This window comes from Mauremys reevesii, linkage group 15, assembly GCF_016161935.1.
Source record: "Mauremys reevesii isolate NIE-2019 linkage group 15, ASM1616193v1, whole genome shotgun sequence".
NCBI lineage: Eukaryota > Metazoa > Chordata > Testudines > Geoemydidae > Mauremys > Mauremys reevesii.
The window spans coordinates 2,799,726-2,813,730 of NC_052637.1; the positions used below are offsets into that span (position 1 = coordinate 2,799,726).

The 14,005-nt window shown below is 53.6% G+C and overlaps 1 protein-coding gene across 1 annotated transcript in view; it reads left to right on the forward strand.

Annotated features, from left to right (window-relative positions):
• Positions 1–14,005, forward strand: part of LOC120383489 (zinc finger protein RFP-like) — a 33,050-nt gene that overhangs the window by 10,034 nt on the left and 9,011 nt on the right. The gene's annotated exons all lie outside the window — the stretch shown is intronic.

Below are 14,005 nucleotides of genomic sequence, written 5' to 3' on the forward strand. Positions count from 1 at the left end.
TCTGATTTTCTCTCTGCCCAGCGAATGTGACTCTGGATCCAGACACGGATCATCCCCGACTCATCCTGTCTGAGGATCGGAAACGTTTGAGATGGGGAGACACACGGCAGCGACTGCCCAACAACCCTGAGAGATTTGACACTAGGCTCTGTGTGCTGGGCTGTGAGGGATTCACCTCGGGGAGACATTGCTGGGAGGTGGAGGTGGGGGGTGGGCAATACTGGGCTGTGGGGGTGGCTAGAGAGTCTGTGGGGAGGAAGGGACAGATCAGCCTCAGCCCTGAGGGGGGGATCTGGGCGGTGGAGTGGAGGGAGGATCAGTTCCAGGCTCTCACCTCCCCTGGGACCCCCCTTCCCCGGCGCCGGTTCCCCAGCAGGATCCGGGTTTGTCTGGACTGTGACCGGGGGCAGGTGACATTTATCGATGCTGGTGACGAGGCCCCGATCTTCACTTTCCCGCCGGGCTCCGTCCCTGAGGAGAGAATCCGACCCTGGTTCTGGGTGGTGGGATCCTGGCTCAGCCTGTGTCCCTGAGACACACAGGAGGCAGGAACCGGAAATCAGCCTCTCTAGCCTCATGGACCCTAGTCTCTATGACCTTGGAGGACTCCTGTCTACCCAGAACCTGGCTCTTTTTCTCTATGACCTGTGGAAGCCCCTCCCCTTCCCTGCTAGGGTGACCAGATGTCCAGATTTTATAGGGACAGTCCCGATTTTTGGGTTGTTTTCTTATATAGGCTCCTATTACCCCCCACCCACCTCCCAATTTTTCACACTTCCTGTCTGGTCACCCTATTCCCTGCATTCCCAAGGAGAAGGGAAGAACCCTTGGGGCTGCAGGAGGGGCCCTGAGGCCACATGTGGGGGCTGGGCAGGGGGCAGAACTAACAGCCAGGCTGGGGACAGGTGCAGGTGGAGGTGACAGGGACACGGCGTGAATCAATCAGGGTTTCGGGGGTTGGGGAGAAGCAGCAGCAGGGAACGGTTTGTACAGATCTGGGGGATTAGATCTCACTGGGGTCTCCCAGCCAGAGCTCCTGCCGCAGGGGCCCAAGTCACCTTCCCCTGTAACGACAGGACAGCTGGTAACCCTGTAACTGCCACAAAAAAGGCCGGGGGATGGGGAGATGGGTGCATATTGACCAAAAAAATGATATCACCTTAAAAAAATCATCATTGTGTGAGTCTAATGATTTTTTTTTCAACACCTGAGGTTGGCAGCACTGGGAGAGTCAGGGACAGGGTGGCATTAACAAGAGGGAATTAGAAGAAGCAAGAAGAATAATGTAAATTTAAATCAAACAAGAATAAATAGAGAGTCAATGAGAAATGGTGGAGAACAGAAATGAGAAGAGTGAGAGGAAAATATCCCTGACAGGGGAACAAGCCGGGGGCAGCAGGAGGGGAAGGGATAAAATCGGGAAAGAAGGGAGTGGCCCTGGGGGATGATCTGTGACAGGGAGGGAAGTAGGGTGGGAGAGAGACAGGTAAATAAACAGGGATCAGAAGTGAGGGTTAGAAAAACGAGTAGAAAAGAACAGTATGAAAGGAAAGGGAACATGACAGGGAGAGAGATTTATTACAAGTTCCTGAAAGAGCCACTGTAACTCATTAATTCCCTATATTAATTTCTGGACGACTGTCCTGTTGTGCCATTAAGAAAACTGTTCTCAGTGGTTGGGGAATCTCCTTTCCATGCTGTGGTTATTAAGGCAGCTTCTTGGCTCTGTTTACTCACCACCTTTAGTTACTGACTGTAAATAAAACATTACAAACAATTCTTTGTGTTTGATCTACTTTACTGTCCCAGCTGCAGTTGTTGAGGGCAGAGTCCTGGGATTTGCTTGCTGACCTGCTTGTGTCCACACACTCCCATGGCGACAGGATATATTGTGACCCTGGGAGGAGAGTTTGGGTTTTACTGGGATGTGTCACTCTCCAGCCTATGCTCTGTCTGTCCTGTGCACATCCGTGTCAATCAGGAATTACTCAGCTGTGCTCTCTGGAGAGGAGACTGGCTGCACAGGGTGCGATCCATGACTTGGTGTTTCAGTGCTGAGCATCACAGGGCTTAATTTGTAGGTAACTAGAAAATCACAGTCTGCAACTCTGCAAAGCTGGGTTAGGGGCCTAAATGCCCTATACAATGGATGGGCATCACAGGCACCTTACAGTGGGATTCACAAAATCCAGCTCACTAGGCGGGGAGCCATCTAAGCTAGCCAATGGGAGAGGCGACAAGGGCGGGGGGGAGTGTGCTAAGCCCTGCCCCCTCTCACAGACAGGTGCCTAAATCAGGGCTGCAGAGGGGCATCTATGTCTGCTTAGCCACCCACAGACGGGAACCCAGAGTAATTCTGAACATGGGTCCGTGTGTTCACACTGTCAGCTGCAAGCTCATGGAGGTGGCCACAGTTGCGGCACGTGCAGTGGCACTGGGAGAGGTGGATTATGGGCAGCTATCCCAGAGAGCACCTCTTCCCATTCTGGCACCGTGTCTTGTGAGAAGGGGGCGGGGAGGTGCAGGGCATTCTGGGTCCTGTCCCAATGCACCGTGATGCATCGCTTCACATCCCAACAATCCCTGTGCTTCCATCCACATTTGGCGCCAACTTTCAATGGTTTTTGTACTGCGCGCTCTGTCTTCCCTTTCGGTCTGCAGGAATGGATCCTGACCTTGTGAGTAATATGCTCATGGGTCTTGGCAGCATGTCTCGAATTGCAGTCGAGTTACTCCTTAAGCTACAAAGTGACAGGAGTCTGTTGATGATATTGACTTGAGTAACGCATACAACACGAGATTGATTGTAGCGTTCGCAGACATACTCACCACCGCGGAACGCCGCTTTTGGCCTCGGGAAACAAGCACTGAGTGGTGGGATCACATCGTCATGCAAGACTGGCATGACGAGCAGTGGCTGCAGAACCTTTGGATGAGAAAAGCCACTTTCATGGGACTGTGCCAAGCTTGCCCCCATCCTGCTGCACAAGGACACAAGATTGAGAGTTGCCTTGCAGGTGGAGAAGCGGCTGGCTATTGCGATCTGGAAGCTGACAACTCCAGACAGCTACCGATTGGTCACTAACAAGTTTGGACCATTGGAATCGTGTTGATGCACGTTTGCAGGGCCATTAATCGCATCCTGCTCCGAAGAACTGTGACACTGGGTGATGTGCGTGACATTGTGGCTGGCTCTGCAGAAATGGGTTTCCCTAACTCCGGAGGGGCGATAAATGGGACCCATATTCCAGTTCTGGCACCAGACCACCTACCCTCCGAGTACATCAATTGGAAGAGGTATTTCTCTATGGTTCTCCATGCACTTGTGGATCACCGGGGGTGTTTCATGGACATTAACGCAGGCTGGTCCAGAAAGGTGCATGTAGCATGCATTTTTCAGAACACAGGCCTGTTCAGGAAGCTGCAAGCCGGGACATTCTTCCTGGACCAGAAGATCACCGTAGGGGAAATCGAAATGCCCACTGTGATCGTTGGAGACCCCGCTTACCCTTTAATGCCGTGGCTCATGAAACCCTACACAGGAAGCCTTGACAGCAGCAAGGAGCGATTCAACAACAGGCTGAGTCGGTGCAGAATGACTGTGGAGTGTGCTTTGGGCCATTTAAAGGGCCACTGGTCGTTTCAGTATCCCGCCACACCTGTACTTTTTGATTTTCAGTAAGGGACTGCTGCATGACTTCAGGCAGCAGGTCCTCTTTGGCTCTTCACAGCCGCTTCCTGACTCTTTGTAGTCTTTTGGCCGGCTGCGATCTCAAGGTTGCATCTGTAAAGCCAAAATGCAACACTTAACAGAGGCAGCAATGTTCACACTAGACACAGCAATTATTTGGCCGTACTTAAAAACAAGTAAAGTGTACACAATAGCAGAAAGTGCCGGCCCCAAGACGAGCACACACAACCCACAGCAGTGGTGAGTAAGCACAGGGGCAAGGGGTCCTTTGGAGTTGGTTCTGTGCCTTGGGGACAGCCAACAGCTGCAGGGGGCCCCTATACTGAAGACTGTCCCCACATTTTCTACACAATGAGTTCATCTTGGAAGTTATCTCGCTGCTGAGGATGACCTGAGAAGCAAGGGAGGGTCTTCTACTACAATGTGGGTTCCGCCCTGGCCCTTATGCCACTTGCCGGTGTGCAGCAATGGTCCCCCCCACGCCCCGCCCCTCACTGCACAGTGGCACGGACACGTTAGCCTTACTGGGACAAGGAGCACAGTAGCTCTGCCGAGGAACATGCACAAGCGGATTGCCCAGCTTCTGCATCAGACCTTTGAAGAGATCACTGAGGCCGATTACCACGATGTGAGAGAGCACATCAACGCCCTGTTCTGCATCTAGGGATGTCCATGGATGCAGCCCTAATCCTCCTCGCCCCAAGATCCTGCACCAAACAACTTCCTTCCCAAAATAAAAGCTGCTTACCTGGCACCTCCTCCACTGTTTGTACTTCCCCAAGCACCGCTTCCTCCTAGCTTGAAAACAGCTTCTGGCGGCATGCGTCTAGGGATGCTGGGCTGTCCTTTGGCTCTGGGACCCCCCCTCTTCAACACCCTCGCTCCCGCTTTCCTCTTCCTTGAACTCTGTGCTGCTACGGCCTCTGAGGTGTCCAAGGTGGTCTTCGGAGTGGAGGTGAGATCACCCCCAAGCATAGGCGGCGAGATCCCGACCCACATGGTGCTCGGGCACCAGCAATATTCAGAGCCTAGGGGCCCAGCTCCACAAATATTTAGCTCCACGCTTTCCCCGAGTGTCCCCGGGCCCTAACTTACTGCCCCCATCCCCCACTCACCTTTCCGGGCTCCAGAGCAGAGAGGAACTGACACACCCTCTCTTCGGGGCAGCTCCATGTTGCCTCCCTGCAGCAACTGCTCCCGCTGGGTCCTAGTGCCCCCAATTCACTGGCAGGGCAGACTGACTATGAGCCTGCCGTTCCCCCTCAAACCCTTCCCTTTTCCAGCAGGACCCTCCAGCAGCACAGCCCCCCACACGGCCCCCGCAGTCACTGCTCCTGCCCCATGCTGGGCAAGGAGGCAGCCCCACCCCTAGTGAGGCTACAGTCAGGGGCAACAGCAGGGGAGGAGGCGTATGCAGCATCCCCCGGCACCCACCACGGGGGAGGTGAGGGAGCTTCCTGGACATGAGAGAGGCCCTAGGAGCACATGCAGTGACAGTGGTGGGGGTGAGTGTGCTGCTGGGGGGGCAGGAAAGGGGGGCTCCTCCCCCAGAACTCGCTGCTGCTGGCAGGGAAAGGGCTGGGGGGAGTCCTCCTCTCTGGACCCTGTCCCAGAGCAGCCTGCCTGCACCCCAAACTCATCCCCAGCCCTGCCCCACCCCAGAGCCCACACCCCAGCCAGAGCTTTCACCCCCTACCGCATCCTCAACCATCTGTCCAAGCCCTGAGCCCCTTCAGCACCCCAAACACCTTATCCCCAGTCCTAGCCAGAGCCCTCACCCCCTACACCCCTAGTCTCACCCTGAGCCCCTCCCACACTCAAAACCCCTCATCTGCAGCCACACCCCATAGCCCTCACCCCTGCACTCTATTCCTCAGCACCCCTCCCTCACCCAAACTCCCTCCCAGAGCCTTGGGCAGGTGGGGGGCAGAGTTAGGGGGACGGAGTTTGGGCACCACCAAAATTTCTACAAACCTGCCACCCCTGCCCCCAAGTATGGCGTCCAGCTCTTTGTAGAAATGGCAGGTCACGGGGGCAGCACCGGAGCGGCAGTTTCCCTCCAACACTTTGCAGTAGGCACTCCGCAGCCCCTTCACTTTAACCCTGCACTGCATCCCGGTCATGGCCCCTTTCCATCATGGCCCTTGATATCTGCCCGAAGGTATCGTAATTCCTACGGCAGGAGCACAGCTGGGACTGGACAGCTTCCTCCCCCCAAACACTGATGAGCTCCAGCACCTCGCCATTGCTCCATAGTGGGGATCGCCTGGCGCGTGGAGGCATGGTCACCTGGAAAGATGCGCTGAGAGCACTCCACGCCTGCAGGAAGGGGAATTTCAAAATTCCCAGAGAATTTAAAGGGCAGGTCTGGCAGTTGGTCACCCGAGGGCAGGGCAGTAGAGTTCAAAGTGATGACCAGAGCGGCTAGAACAGGCATTGTGGGACACTTCTGGGGGCCGATCAGAGCGCAGTAATAGACCAGGGTGTCCACACTGGCACCACCTGTGGGAGGGAGGGTGATGCTAGCAAACCCAGCACCAGGTTATGCCAAGGCCCCCAGGTCTCACTGAGAAATGCCTGGCTGGAAACCAGTCTGAATCACCTGTGTGTTAGTGCTGTTAAAATAGGGATTTGATTTATAAAAATATGCTTAGATTTTTTGAAATGCTTGTGAGTTGGTGCCTGCATTAACCTCACTTATGATATCTGTATCCATGTTATAGGGTAATAGCTCAGTGTTTGCTCAGCCATTATTAATGTATTTGCTGTGAAACTATGAACCCAGTCAGGAGGGAAGGAAGCATCACCGAGCGTAAAATACTAGATTACCACAAGAGGTGAGTTGGTGTAAGGGACCATCACAAAGGCAGGCTTGCCTGAGTGGCAGGATATATGACAGTCTGTGACTCCACGTTAAGGTTGTTATAGTGCTTGAGGGGTTCACAGTAGATACCTAGTGGGTGAAATCTAAATATAGAACATGGGGTTTGTGCCCTGGTTCGGTACTCACATGCCTGAGCTACTCTAGACAGGGGGATTGAACCTGGGTCTCCCGCATGCTGGGCGAGTGCTCTAACCAACAGGGAGGGCGGGCATTAAAGTTGAAAGGAGGGTGACATCACCAACCTCCTCCCCACCGATTTTGTGCAGAGTGAGGCAGGTCCCTACCTCATTCCAGCAAGAAACACCTTCAACACCTGAACCACCTGACGTCAGGCGCTGGGTTCCTGTCTGTGAGAGGCTAAGCAGAGATAGACGCCCTCTGTAGCCCAGATTTAAATACCTGTCTGTGAGAGAGGGGCAGGGCTTAGGACACCCTCTCCCCTTCTCGGTCTTTCCCATTGGCTGGCTTAGATGGCTTCTGCCTACTGAGGTGGCTTTTGTGAATCACATTGTAAGGTGCCTGTGTCGCCCTGGCATTGTCCAGGGAGTTTAGGCCCCTGACTCAGCTCTGAGGGTCACAGTGCTGCGGTTCCTGTGATTTTCTAGCTGCCTAAAAATTAGGCCCTGTGATGCTCAGCATTGCAACACCTGAGTCCCTGCATGGATCGCCCCTGTGTAACCAGTCACCTCTCCACAGAGCACAGCTGAGCAATTCCTGATTGACATGGGTGTGCACAGGACAAGAGACAGAGAACAGGCTGGGTAGTGACACATCAAAGTAAACCCCAAACTCTCCTCCTAGAGGCGCAATATTCCCTGTGGGGGCTACCGGGATACAACCAAGTCAGGAAGCAAATCCTATGACTCTGCTACTGCAGCTGGAATATTAAAGGGGAACAAACAGGAAGGAATGTGGGTCATGTTTTATTTACAGTAAGTAACTGGAAAGTAAAAGGAGCAGAGAAGGAGCTGTAATAACCGCAGCATGGCCAGGAGATCCCCAGCTGCTGAGAAGAGTTTTCTTAATGGCACTAAAATAGCACCAATGCCCAGGAATTAATATAGGGAATTAATGAGTTACAGTCTCTCTTTCAGTAACGTCTTAAATCTCTCTGCCCTGCTCACGTTCACTTTCCTTCGCCTTTTTCTACTCTTCATTTTTCTAGCCCACATTTCCCTGGTTATTTTCCTGTGTCTCTTCCACTCTCCTCCCCTCCCTCTCCCCCTTTGGCATCTCCATTCATTCCCCCTGATTTTAATCCCTTCCCCTCTTGCTGTCCCCGGGCTGGTTCCCCTGGCAGTGATATTTTCCCGTCACTCTTCTCATTTCTGTTTTGCACCATTGCTCCAGGACGCTCCTGTTATTCTAATTTTATTTTAATTCACATTTTTCTTCCTGCTTCTTCTATTCCCTCTGGTTAAACCTGCCCTGTCCCTGCCTCCCCGAGTGCAACCATAAGAACCTAAGAACATAAGAACGGTCGTACCAGGTCGGACCAAAGGTCCATCTAGCCCAGTATCCTGTCTACCAACAGTGGCCAATGCCAGGTGCCCCAGAGGGAGTGACAATGATCAAGTGATCTCTCTCCTGCCATCCATCTCCACCCTCTGACAAACAGAGGCTAGGGACCCCATTCCTTACCCATCCTGGCTAATAGGCATTTATGGAATTAACCACCATGAGGAGTTTATTAAAAAAAACATGAGACTGACCCAATGATCATTTTTTAAGGTTATATCATGGTTTTTGGTTTAGCTCCACCCTTTGCCCATCACCTCCGGGTTCCCCCCAAACCTCCCAACTCCTGATCAGACACAGGAGGAGTTGACCCAGACTGTGAGGAAGATCACTGAGGTGAGCAGATCTGCCAATAAGTGCAGGACCCACCAAGGTAGAGGAGGAACTTTGTCACAGTTCCTAATCGCATCTGTCTTAACTTTTCTTGTACCACTTGCGTATCTGGGGTTCCAAAAGGGGAGTGTCTAGGTATGATGCTAATGATTTCCCATACCCGGCTCAGAGCTTACAGCTTGTTGCTGCCTTCCCCTCTCTCCAGCTCCAGAGACAAAGATAACCCCCCCACACACACACACACACCCAGCAGTTTTTCCAATCTGAAAGGCTACAGTCCCCCTATTGGTTCCCCGGGTCAGGTGCCAGCTCAGATAAAAGCAGCAAAGAATTCTTTGCTGCTTTTACAGATCCAGACTAACACGGCTACCCCTCTGATACTCAGATAAAGCTTCTCTTAACCCTTTACAGGTCAGGTAATTAGGGGACAGTTGCTAAGGAGGATTCTATAGCTCCTGACTGTCTGGGTGTCCCCAAAAGGGAGCTACCTCCTTTATCACAGCCAGCGTTTGGGCCTTGCTGGGTTCTTCCATTGGCAGGAGAAATGGATGATAGGAGTCAGGTATTTCTGTGGTGCAATCTTCATTAGTTACAAACAATGGCCACACATTCCTGTGCCCTGAACACGATAGAAACAAACAGCAGCCATCAGTTTCCTTACTCAGAACTCCACATCTGCCTTTCCAGGGAACTCTGTCCCTGAAGCAAGCTCTGTTTCTGTTTCCTGCCAGGATCACACTCACGACTGCTTCTCTTGGCTTTCTACCTCACACACACCAAGCTGCCAGCCAACCCCTCAGCCCCTGTGTTTCCTGCTAGCTCCAGGGAAACTCCTCTGAGGCCTGCTCTACACAACACTTAGATCAACCTAGTGACACCATGGGCAGTGAAAAATTGTGTGCCCTGAGTGCCACGGCTAGATGGACCTAACCCCCGGTGCAGACAATGGAATTCTGCCGGTGACCTGGCTACGGCCTCTCAGAAAGTGGGATTAACTAGAGCGATGGAATAACCACTTCCGTCAATGCAGGAGGCATCTACACTGGGGCACTTCAGCGACACAGCTGTAGCTCTGCTGAAGTAGCGACTGTAGCGATACCCTTATTCTTCCTGAGGCCTGGTCTACACCTAAAACTTAGGTTGGCCTAGGTACAACACTCAGCACTGTGAAAACTTTCACACCCTGTGTGACGTAGCTAGACCAATCTAACCCCCGATGTAGATGCAGATAGGTCAGTGGAAGAATTCTAACAACTGCCTCTCCCAGAGATGTAGTGTAAACACACCCTTAGACTGTGATCCAGAAAAGCCAGCACTGTAGTGGGGAAACCACCTAAGCTAGCCAATGGGAGACGCCAATGAGAGGGGCAAGTGCTAAGGGCTCCCTGCACAGAGGGAGACACCTGCTGAGCTGCACACCCCATGGCTGGAGGAGGATGTGGGGGTGCTGTCACGTCACCTCCTTTATTGTAGTGCATCACCGGGATGACGAGAGTTACGGCTGAGACCAGCTTTCTGTGGGAGTGCACTAAGATCGACACCATCCCTCAGTTTGCCTGGATGTTTGGCATGCCCTGGCAGAGCAGGGTCGGGCCGGGGACCAAATTGGAGGCCAGTTGATGAAGGGTTCCCAAGATATGTCTCCCTGGTAAAAGTGGATGGCTTCTATCACCATTTGTGTTCGCTGATAGGGAAAAGCCCAGGGTGGAGCATTTTGCTTCAACGTCTCTCTCACTGGAGGGTTACCCACAGAGAGTGTCTGGGACCAGGGTTGCAAAGTGTTGAAAATAATTTTTATGGACAGTATAGAAAAAAATTATGGACGACCAAACTTTTTTACGCACACGTTCTTACGTACTATAAAGATGGCTCTAAAGGAGAAAAGGGAACAATATTCCATGTTTTTATTCCTACATCACAACAGCAATGCTATTCTGCTAGTTGAACCTACTAACGAGCCACATCAGCGTCCTCCAAGTTCTCCAGTTTGTGATCATACACAGACAGGCCTGTTCAGGAGCTGGCATCATCTCTTGTTGCTTTTCAAAAGCACCTGAGTCCATGAAGCAGTATGGTAGGTAGGACGGTCCCAGGGCGGGCAGGGAAACACCCAAGGTCCTACCACTGCTGGGGTAGGGAGGGCCGGGCTGAACAGGGGTCGGGACGGGGTGGAACTGGCCACGCCAGCCGCTGCGTGAATTATACAGCCGCTCTCCTGCCTCTCAGCTTTAGCTCTCAGCAACATCACACGAAACATACAGGAACCATGCTGCAGACGGAGATCCAATCCACTATTGTTCCAACCAAGATTTACCTCGTGTTTGTAAAGAAATTCAGTCATGTTATTCAACATGACTTTGACACACCATTTCTGTTAGACACCAGTATGGCTTCAAACCCTAGACCAAGGTAACTAGTTGCATCCACAGCAGGATCTCTGCACAGCACGGCTCCCCCGCCAAAGCTAAATTCCCTCTCCTTGTCCCTGATGGCGGCTTCCCAGACTGCCCCAGGCCTCCTCAGTCTGTCCCCACATCCCCTCCTGCAGCCGCAATGGGCAAGTGGCCTGAGAGGTCTCTGTTTATCCCACACCAGGTACCCTGCAGCCCCTAGTGCGAGCTCCCCGCACACCCGCTGCCCTCGGCCATTGGGCCCCAGCCCTCACCTGGGGGACAGGAGCTTGGTCTCCCTGCAGTCCCTGGTCTCTCTGCCTGGACTGACAAACAGGGAGAAAATGGGGGCAGGGCCTTGCTGGGAGTGGTTGTGTTACAGGGGCACCTGCCCCACTACGGCCCAGGCTGAGATCCCAGCACATTACACAGGCCCCTGAGCTGCCATCAGATGGACTTTCAGCCTCGGTCCGTGTGGTCAGGGCCGCCCAGAGGGGGGGGCAAAGGGGGCAATTTGCCCCGGGCCCCGGGCTCCGCAGGGGCCCCCAAGAGAAAAGCGGAGGCTCCCGCCTCCGCCCCTCTCCTGGAGCCTCGGCGCATAGAGCGCCGAGTCTCCGTCCGAGCGCCTGAGCCCCGCCCCGATCCCCCCCCCCCCCCCGCTGCAGGTCTTCGGGGCACTTTGGCGGCGGATCCCGGAACGGAAGGGGCCCCCCGCCGCCGAAGACCCCGGGCCCCCGGGATCCTCTGGGCGGCCCTGCGTGTGGTGGTGGGGGGGGGAGGCTCTGGGTTACTGCCCTGGGGGAGCTGCTGGTGGAGGGAGGAGATTTACCTGCTAACAGACAATTTTAACAGTTCTAAAGCTTCAACTTTTTGAATCTCAGTGTCTAGTGTCATTAAATAGTTCTGGTCTGACCAAAATATTGTCTGATCCCCCCAAAATTTCCCACAACCATGAACATTTTAATTGGAATGAAATGCTTGAAACCCAGATTGTTGTGCTGCTGTGAAAGTTTAAATCAATAAATATAAAAATTGCTTAAAATAAACATCATCTGTCAAAATTAGATATTATAGAAAAAAATTCTGCCCAGCCTGACTATCACTCCTAACACACAGCTCCTGCTCCTGCAGGTTCAGCCTCACAAGGGGCTGCCTCAGTGACCCTCCCCACCAGCATAGGGGCTGATTGCAGGACCGGATCCCTAGTGATACATTTTTACACTAAAGCCTCCAGGGGTGAAATTGGTTGGGTCCTTCCTGCTCTGCAAACAGCCTGAGCCATTTTCAGACAAGGAAACACCCCCTTGCTGCTGCAGGCGGGGCATAGTGTGAATTCAGGAAATTGAAACTAACCCTGATCCCCTGCGCAAAGGGAGCCATGGCTGCAGAGAACCCTGTGGAAAGTCTCCAGGAGGAAGTGACATGTCCTGTCTGTCTGGAGTATTTCACAGAACCTGTCAGTCTGGAGTGTGGGCACAATTTCTGCCGAGCCTGCATCAGCCCGTGCTGGGAGGGATCTGATATAGCCGCCTCCTGCCCTCAGTGCAGAGAAACTGTGCAACAGAGGAACCTCAGGCCCAACAGGCAGCTGGCAAATGTCGTAGAAATCGCCAAGCGGTTGAGTTTACAGGCAGCAAAGGGGAGAGGAGGGGACGGGGTGTTTGGGGAACACCAGGAGGCTCTGAAACTGTTCTGTGAAGAGGATCAAACCCCCATCTGTGTGGTGTGCGACAGATCCCAGGCTCACCTCACTCACAGGGTGGTTCCCATCCAGGAGGCTGCCCAGGAGTACAAGGTAGGGAATTGCTGTAAAATTTAATGGGTTAACTTTTGGGTTTTAATGACAGGCTAATTTCACTGAGAGTTACTTGTCACGGTCTGTGTGTGACTCATCATTCAGCTCTGTAAAGTCTTCATTGTACGGGAGATGCTATAAGAAAATTAATGGTCCGGCAGAGCAGCAACAGAGGCAAACTATCAAGTCTTGAAATCAGGATCTACCCCCCTTTCCCCAAGGCCTCGCCGAATTCCCGCTCAATCCATAGCCCTCTCTCTCCATTGCTCACTTTCACCGGTAAGGGCAGGGAGTTGGGGTTTGGGTGGGGGTGCAGGCTTTGGGCTGTGGCCAAGGGGTTCGCAGTGTGGGAGGGGGTTCTGGGCTGGGACAGAGTGTTTGGGTGCTGGAGTGGGTACTGGGGGGCTGGCTCTGGGAGGAGGGTTAGGGCTGGGGCAGGGGGTTGGGGTACAGGAGGAGGTGTGGGGTCCCGGCTCCAGCTGGGTGGCACTGGCTTACCTCTGGCGACTCACGGTCAGTAGGGCTAAGGCAGGCTTCCTGCCTGCCCCAACCCTACGCCCCTCCCAAAAGGGGCCAATGTGCCCCTAGGGCCCCTGGGGGGGCATGTGGCCCTGCACGCTGCCCCTCTCTGCAGGCACCACTCCCACAGCTCCCATTGGCCACAGTTCCTGATTTACGGCCAATGGGAGCTGCGGAGGCGGTGTTTGCAGTCAGGAGCCATGTGCGGAGACCCATGCCCTCAGCCCAGGCTGTGGGGGCATGCTGGCTGCTTCTGGGAGTGCCGTGCAGTTGGGGCAGGCAGGGAGCCTGCATTATCAGCAGCAGCCAACCCTGCAGTGCCGCTGGAGATCACAATCAACCGGGAGAGTCTCCAGGATCGACCAGTAGGTGACCACTGGTTTAGCTAGACAAATCTCCCCAGACCCAGTCCAAGACTCAAACCACTTTGCCATGCTGCCATCTTAGCATCAGCCCCACCCAGTGATGAAGTGTCTCCGTTAGGAGGGAGAGAGGCCTTGATAAAGGTCCCAGGCCCACCAGAGAGAGGAGGATTCTGAACTCCCATCTCGCTCCATGAGGGGTTAAACTCAGATGCTACCGGCCTGCACTAGAGGAGATCACTGGGCTAAACGCTGCGTGGGACCTCGAGCACCTTCAGTCCGCACACAAAAGGGCTCCAGACAGCTCAGGTCCATGCCAAGTACCACTGGGATTACACTGGGTTGTAGCAAAACCAACCCCAGGCTGGAGCTGACCGGTGCCAGTCTGACCTGCTCTGTTGTGTACGTGGGCAAGGACCAGTCAGAGTGGTTCCATTAGTCCCACCAGGCAGCCTTTTGAAATCTCCCAGAATGCACTGCTTCCGGGATCTTTACCAGGCAATGGGACTGTGG